Genomic DNA, 8,315 nt, shown 5'->3' on the forward strand with positions numbered 1-8,315 from the left:
AAATGTAAAAGCCTTAAGGTGACATTAAAATGAAAAGGAATTAAATTAGATAATTCTACATTTTCAAAATATGTTTGCAATAATTATAGTTAAATTAATACAGATAATTTAAAACCCCAATATTATAAAAAGCAATAGATAAATAAGAATAATTTAGTGCAAGGCGATGGAGAGTGGGACTGTTTTGAGCTTCTAAAGGAGGTGAAATTTGGGGCAGGTCTCTGGCCATCTGGCAGTTTATTCCAGCAGCGTGGGCCATGATGTCTAAAACCAGCTTCCTCAGTTTCTTTTTTTTTTTTCAGCTTGGGGACAATAAGCAGACCAGTCCCAGATTACCAGAGAGGCCTGAATGGTTCATAGCTTAAAGACACTTTTGCTTTACAGAAAAGCAGAAGGATTTTAAAATCTATTCTGTGGTTCACCAATGTAGTGACCTAAGGACTGGTGTAATGTGTTCTGCTGTCGTAGTCTTCATCAGAAGGATGAAGCCAATCCACATGACATACTGGCCCTTTCAGGTACCTATATTATTTTTGGATGGAGGCACTGATGACTTGTTAATATTTATAATCTCACTTGTAAAGGCAGCAAATTAATTACATTTTGCAGTAGGGGTAGGCTCGGGGGCGATTGATGCAGGGGGGTTTACTGGTCTGTCAACCGTGTAAAACAATATCTCATAAAAAACACGTTTTCAACGTTGCCAACATCCAGGCCTGCCATTAAAAGTATTGATATCCAAATGATGCCAAGTTACGGGTGTGATACTCACACATTTCAAGCTTGTACACTGCCTTATAAACCCAGCTAGATAGAAATGACATCAATCAGGTATAAAAGCTGTTTATTTAACTGTAATTGATTTAATGTAAAACATATAGTTCCAAAGTTTAGATCAATAAAATATTATATTAAGAAGCTAAAATAGTCTCCATTACTGCAGGAAACATACTGGTCAAAGCAAGGCCGGTCGGTTACAAGAGAGTGCCGTTCAAGCACCAGCTTTATACCCATCTCCCAGAGCAAAATGTACCGACAAGGTAACCAAACGGTTATTGTTACCTCTGTATGCATGCCTGCTCTCTTCTAACAGGCTATTAAAACACCCCCATTTGTACTTCCACATCTCCAGCTGGTCCATCCTAAATCAACATTCATGCATACTGTGGCCGATTAATTTACAAATGACGATTTGGTTACTGTAGAGACGGGTCAAAATATTATGTTTCACCTTTCTAGTTTAGGTGGTTCTTTCAGAATAGGGTTGAATAACTGGGTGTAGGCCAAAAATACAATATTATTTCTTATCATACAACCATTAAACAACAAGAGAATCAGGACCAACCTACCATATGTCATTGCTAAGTGGTTTAAACCAGACACCCCCCCCCCCCCCAGATACCCAATCCTTACAGAAATATAAGCGCAGACGCTCACGCCCACAAGCAATATTCAGGGGGAATTCCGCTTCTCTTCCCCCTCACGTCAATAAAACAATACACAAACTGTACCTCCGGCGGGTTTCACTGCTGGACACCATTCAACCCACACCGACACTGGACAAACATTACTCAATCAATTTGGGGTGTACAGGACATTGATAATCCTGTTAACTGGGAGGGATAACACGCATCAATCTGATCAGAGTGTATCATGTATTTAGCTTACCAGGGCAACACAAAAACAAACAAAGTTCACCATTCGGCATTCCGGCGTGGGATGTTGGCGTCCCGCAGCAGTTGATTCTCCCCCCGCTCTGTCACCTACTCGTACGAGGCACTTTCATCAGCTCAACACTGCCTACCACCAGTGTTGGGCAAGCTACATGAAAAGTGTAGTGAGCTAAGCTACACGTTACTCTACATTAAATTAAGCTTCACTACACTGAAGCTGCCCCCCAGAGAAATGCAGCAAGCTAAGCTCCAGCAACATGGCAAAAGTAGTTTACTACATCGAAGCTATTAAAAAAAAAAAAAATGTTTTACATTGAACCAACTTCATTCCAAGGAGGCCATTTTAGTTGGGTGGATCTTCTACAAAAGAAATAAAATTGTACAATTTTATATATTGTCTTATTCAAGTATCAATGCACATCCATGGACAATCATGCACCTTATTACCATAGCAATATCCACCTGATATTAACATAATTGAACAGTGTATACTCAGCAAATAGTATATTATAGTTATGGTTATCTCTAGTCTCTGTTCTAGTTTTAGCTATTCTATTTATTTTAATATTTGAGTTAGTCTATTTAGTTATTGCATATCATTCAGCCTTTAATTGTATTTGTTTCTTTTACCTAGCCTACCTCATTGTTTTTGTATTTTGATTCATGTCAAGTGGCTGCTGTAACACTTTAATTTCCCTTTGGGATTAATAAAGTACTCTATCTATCTATCTATCTATATGATTGGCAGTTTACAAAGTGGTATTTTTATTAGGCTCACTCTGTACTAGTAACTATATCTACATACATTTCAAGCAAATATTTAGATTAACCACTATACTTTGGTTTTGTAGAGACTTGCATTTTTGTTTTACTTTCTGCTGGTCAACGTTAAAAACTACAAAAGTCATAATTATTTCAGAGTAATCTAAACTTTTCAACTTTTCCTCTGTTCCCTCATTTTTTCCCCACCTCTTCCCCTATGTTACATTACCTTACATTACATGCATTTGGCAGATGTTCTTATGCAAAGCGAAGGATGACAAAGTGTAGGCTATAGCCTTAACCAGGGACAAGTGTGTTGAAAACCCTCGAGGGAAGTACAGTTCCAAGTGCAGGGAAGGAACGACCGCGTAGTTTGGACTCTGTAGGTTAATCTGATCAACACAAACAAACGCAACAAAGCAGTCTAGGCAAATAATACAAGCAATAATTAAGCTAGTAGGCGCGAGTGCAATAACTAAAATAAACTAAATTAAACAGCTTACCTAGCTACATACCTATCTTTCCATCAAGTAAACTCAAGCTCGCGTGTGTCTGTATTCCAGGCATCAGCCCAAGGATTGGTATGTGATGTCACCGTCATACAGAAGTGCTTCTGTCTGCTACACATACAGGCCCGTGTATGGCGGTTTCGTCATTTACTGATCCTTAGCAGTTTTATTTCAGAGCTTCAGAAATGCTTGGGAAAATGTAGCTTGTGTGGACGCTACCGCACTAGTTGATCAACAAAAGAGCTTTGCTACTGAAAAGCTATTTGATTCAGAAAATAGCCACGCTACCACCACGCTACTGAGAAATGTAGTTAAACTAGTAACGCCACTACTTGTAGCAACGCTACTGCCGAACACTGCCTACCACACAGGTGCCACCAATGACCCAATACGGAGGTCCACTTATTGAATAATACCACCTATTCAATAATTCAATTAACGCTACTGGGATTCACGAGCGGGATGCTCCTGCAGATGGAATTACTATCCTTTATACATTGTTGCCTCTGTGTGTCTGCCTCCCGTTTGGTTCTGGTAGGCCATAAACCAGCTCCCTTTGGTCAATTCACATGTGCAGCAGTTCTGCCCCAGATCAATCAATAACCTGACGTGCTGAGGCAGATTAGAAATAACCTAAATCCCTTACAAGTGCAACATCTCTACTTTGTTCATTAAAAAAAAAAAACATGTTCACTGGGCCAACATCACTGTTACGGAAACTTTCACTTGGCATATATGGAGGGGTTCTTCATTCCTACCGTCTTTGTTTAAACCGGGAGGGAAGTACGGAAACACTCTCTCAGTAAATGTGTCTTTACAACAGTAAATGACTGACATGTCACTGGGGTTGAAGAAGGACACCTCCCCCCCATCATAGTCCAGCTGCACTCTGATGCTCTGGGGCTTTTTCCTCAGTGTGAGGTCAGAAGCTCCAGATGCACTATAAGCATCACCATTTCTCAGCATTAAGACCCAGAATCACCCAGAATTAGTCCTGGGGTATATTTGTGATGTCTGCCCTATATCAATACATTACATGCTTCTCCTGAAACAGGGAGTTTATTGAACAGCAAAGACTGATCAGTGTGTTACAAACAAAAGTACAGCAGCCAGTAGGGTGGGAGGGGAGAACATGCATTCATACTAAACAGTACCAGTCTGACCAAACGAACAGAACCATCACTAGGCAGCAGAACTCCAGAATTCTGCAATTAGAACACTGAGTGTCCCAACATTCTATATTGGTCAGATTGCAGGGCAGAGCAGGTGACCTTTCAATTGCGGTGTGCTGCAGTCATTCACTTTCTTTGTTTACTGAAACATGACGCAACCCTTTTGAAATGTATCACATAATAAATTTTACATGGAAATTTTTGACAGAACCCACACAAATGTGTACACATACATGCATACAAACAAAGGCACACACTTAAATACAGCAGCCCATAGGAGGCACAAAAGGGGAGTAGCAGGGAGACCCCATTAACTATAATAGAATGCACAGTGGTGTCTAAGGGTGTGTGTGTGTGTGTGTGTGTGTGTGTGTGTGTGTGTATATTTACTGCGCATGCAAATCTGCATGTTCATGAGCATGCTTGTGTATGTGTGCACGTATGGCATATTTTTCATGCATGCATGTGAGGGGTCACATGCTTGTGCATGCTTACATGTGCGTATGTGTCTGTATGTGTACCCATGTGAGCATGAATGCGTATCTGAATGTGCATGTCCATGCTTATGTCCGTGTTGGAGCAGCATGTATCTTCTCTGTCACCATTTGAATCAAGAAACACATCAGGCAAGAAATATCTGCTACCCACCCATGACCTTTGTCAGTAGTGAGGAAAACTTCATGCAGTCATAAGCCAAATTAAGTCATATCATCAAGAACATTCATGAAAATGGCTATACAATGACTGAAACCTTATATATACATGTAATATTATCTTTAAGAGGAAAATCATGAGTCTGGATGTTTTAAAAATGCAGATAAATGCAGACTGAAATAATTGCTGTTATTCTACTTTTTCTTTTTCTTTCTTTTTTAAATTAACCACAGATATCAAAATGAGTTATTTTTGAAAATCTTTTTTATGTTCACTGGAATGAATGACGTGCTAAGCAAATGAATGAACAACAAATGGCTGGCACTGCACCTACTGTATGAAGGAAAAATCATGATGCAAAAGTGGTAGACTGGCGCTATCTGCTGGATAAAGTGCAGTAGTCATTTTTCACTCTCCTCCAGGAAAGTGTAGCTGTTGTAGGTGGTACTGAAATCTCAGGGTCCTGTGATTTACTTTTTGAGGGTAATTCAGCAATGCACTGGCTTGCGTTATTTCATTTTCTATGGTTGTGGACACAGTAGGTCTACAACCAAGCAATTTGTACAATAAAAAAACATTTATTCCAAATAAGAAACAGCTGCATATCAATTGAGATGCATTTCATTAAAAGGTCCAGGGTCTATATGAACAGGCTGGAACGCTGGTATTTTAGTGCTGGTGGACTGTACACACTATAGGGACAACAGGGTTGTTAGATTTTACCGAATAGCCTACTAAACTTTGCAGAGTCTGCACAAGCCAGTTCCACTGAAGACAGCACTAAATCTAGGCTGCATGCTATCAGCCTGGAGTTTCTGTAAACACACACCATCACAGAGTCAATGATTGCATAATTACAGTCCCAAGGGTTATGCTGTTTTGTAGTATGGACAGGCCATGATGAGATAAGGACCAACCACAAATTAAAGCTGTAAGTTTGTTTCACTACCATTTATCAGTCTCACAAAGTGCCACTAGATGGCAATATTTTAAAGCTGTTTCAGAAAAAGGCAGGCAAGCAGTGTTGCCTGGGGTGTGTTCCAGAAAGTGGGTTCGGGAAGTTATCCGGTTCTATTAAATCAAAATGTAAGAAAATCTTGAATTATCGGTTCCCAATACGAGGATCAGAGAAAGCCTGAGTCAGATGCTGTGGTAACGTTTGCTCTGAAACTAACCTGCCACCTGACAGGTTAACTTGAGCTAAACCCGACCTACCCCATATCATTTGGTGTGACAAATTCAGGAGACCAGTCACTTTGCAGGTGACCTTGATAAACTGTACTAAATAAAAATAAAAACCCCATCATAAAATGGTGAAAAGACGAGCATTAATGCTGTCAATGAAAAAAAAAAAATTAATGTAGGAAAAAAACTGTTTTCCTGAAATCCTTATGGGATGGCCATTAAATATCGAGTTATCGTTATTCTACATGACTTTGACATTGTTTTGAAAATGAAAATAGTGTAAATTTTACATTTTACCGAAACAGTTTCTACTGTTTTTTTTGGGTTTTTTTCAGTGTGGCGTGTCCTTTCTTGGACAACCCAGTGGATAAGGGATATGGGAATCATTTGCCAGGGTTTACATCTTGAAATGATTAAACCACAAATAGATATATTAGCTCATTCAGGAGAATTGCATATTGTCATAAATGCTATAGTTTTTCAAGACAGTGTATCATTAACAGATTACACACTCACAATTAGTGTGCCACAAATCCAGTATCAGCCTGGGTCGCTCGGGTCATGGGAGTCTGTGCCAACCGCTACACTACTTCTGTGTGCCGAGAGCAACAAGCACCAATTAGGAAGTGTGGTGGAAATTATCTTAATTTCCCCCGGTCGGTGAGAAGAGCCCAACAGACATACAGACAATATTCAGTTCAGATACCTTTATTCGACCGAATGGGAGAATCCACATGGTGCAACAACGCCTCTGTATGAAGGCTCTCCGAACAGGTGAAAAGTCCTTCATTTTATTCAGTTGAAAGTGGGTGAAAGGCGTGTTCTGGAATTTTCCCAAAACCTGTCTGTCTCAAACTGCATGTAGTGCAGTTTTGCAGCTCGTCTCTGATTGGTTAAAAACATTGGATTTCTGAGATACGGACTTGTTTAGAAGTTCTGACTTCTTCAAAGCTAACATGTCACAGTGATAAAAAACAATGATACAGTACAGAGACAGGTTTCTGTGGAAAACAGAAACACACGCGGAAGGGGCTATGCACTTCCAATACTCAGTTAGACAGAAAACTAAGCAATTTAAATGATTTCTTAAGGTTGTGTAAAAGCAAGTGAATATATGTGGGGTGGGGCTGAGACATACATTTAGCTGAGACTCTTTTACCAAGAATCTCTTCCCATATTTCAGTGCTAATTTATACACTGAGCAAAACCTGGAGCTTTTCAGATCTCCCCAGACAGGGTGTCTATTACAATGATGTCATCCCAGTGTATGTGTCTCTGACAGTGATGTCATCTAAGGAAAGTGATGTCTTTCTTTTGCTTGTAGTCATTATGTTGACAAAGGTGTATCTGATATACAATGTAAAAAAAATTTAGAGTTTCTTTTTTTAGGAACTGATTACAGAAGCAATTTTAAGTTTTCTCAACTTTCAAGGTTCAAGGTTCTGTGGATTACAAATTCTAAGATTGGGTGAATTACTAATTCCAAGCTTTTATGTTGGCACAGCGACCAGAAATGTGTTGCATTAACTCATAGGGCTCTATCTTATACCAGGCACAAAGTGGCGCCAAGCGCAACGCAAGTGTCTTTGCTAGTTTCTTACTTAAAATTAGTGAAACAAATTGGCTTGAAATTATTATTATTCTGTACTTTTTTACAGTGTGGCTTGCCCTGCTGATGAATATGTTAATTAATAAATTAATCTTAATTGAATATTAATCATATTATTATCAAATATTCTGGAGTGGAGTGAGCATAGAACCACAATGAGGGACATTGGAAACATGAGGTTTTAGAGGGTTAATTAACTAGGTTGTGTTGTATTTTTACTAATATTGATTTGTAAAACTACATTAATTTTATTCATGTTTCAGTGAAACACAACAGTAGAATAATGGACAAATATTGGGAGAAATATGGGGTTGTGTTTTAATATACACTCACTAGGTTGGACCCCCTTTTGCCTTCAGAGCTGCTTTAATTCTTCGTGGCATAGGTTCAACAAGGTGCTGGAAACATTCCTCAGAGATTTCGGTCCATATTGACATGATAGCATCATGCAGTTGCTGCAGATTTGTCGGCTGCACATCCATGATGCAAATCTCCCGTTCCACCACATCCCAAAGGTGCTCTATTGGATTACAATCTGGTGACTGTGGAGGCCATTTGAGTACAGTGAGCTCATTGTCATGTACAAGAAACCAGTTTGAGATGATTTGAGCTTTGACATGTTATCCTGCTGGAAGTAGCCATTAGAAGATGGGTACACTGCGGTCATAACGAGATGGACATGGTCAGCAACAATACTCAGGTAGGCTATGGTGCTTAAACGATGCTCAATTGGTACTAAGGGGCCCAAAGT

Source organism: Anguilla anguilla, chromosome 2, assembly GCF_013347855.1.
Source record: "Anguilla anguilla isolate fAngAng1 chromosome 2, fAngAng1.pri, whole genome shotgun sequence".
NCBI lineage: Eukaryota > Metazoa > Chordata > Actinopteri > Anguilliformes > Anguillidae > Anguilla > Anguilla anguilla.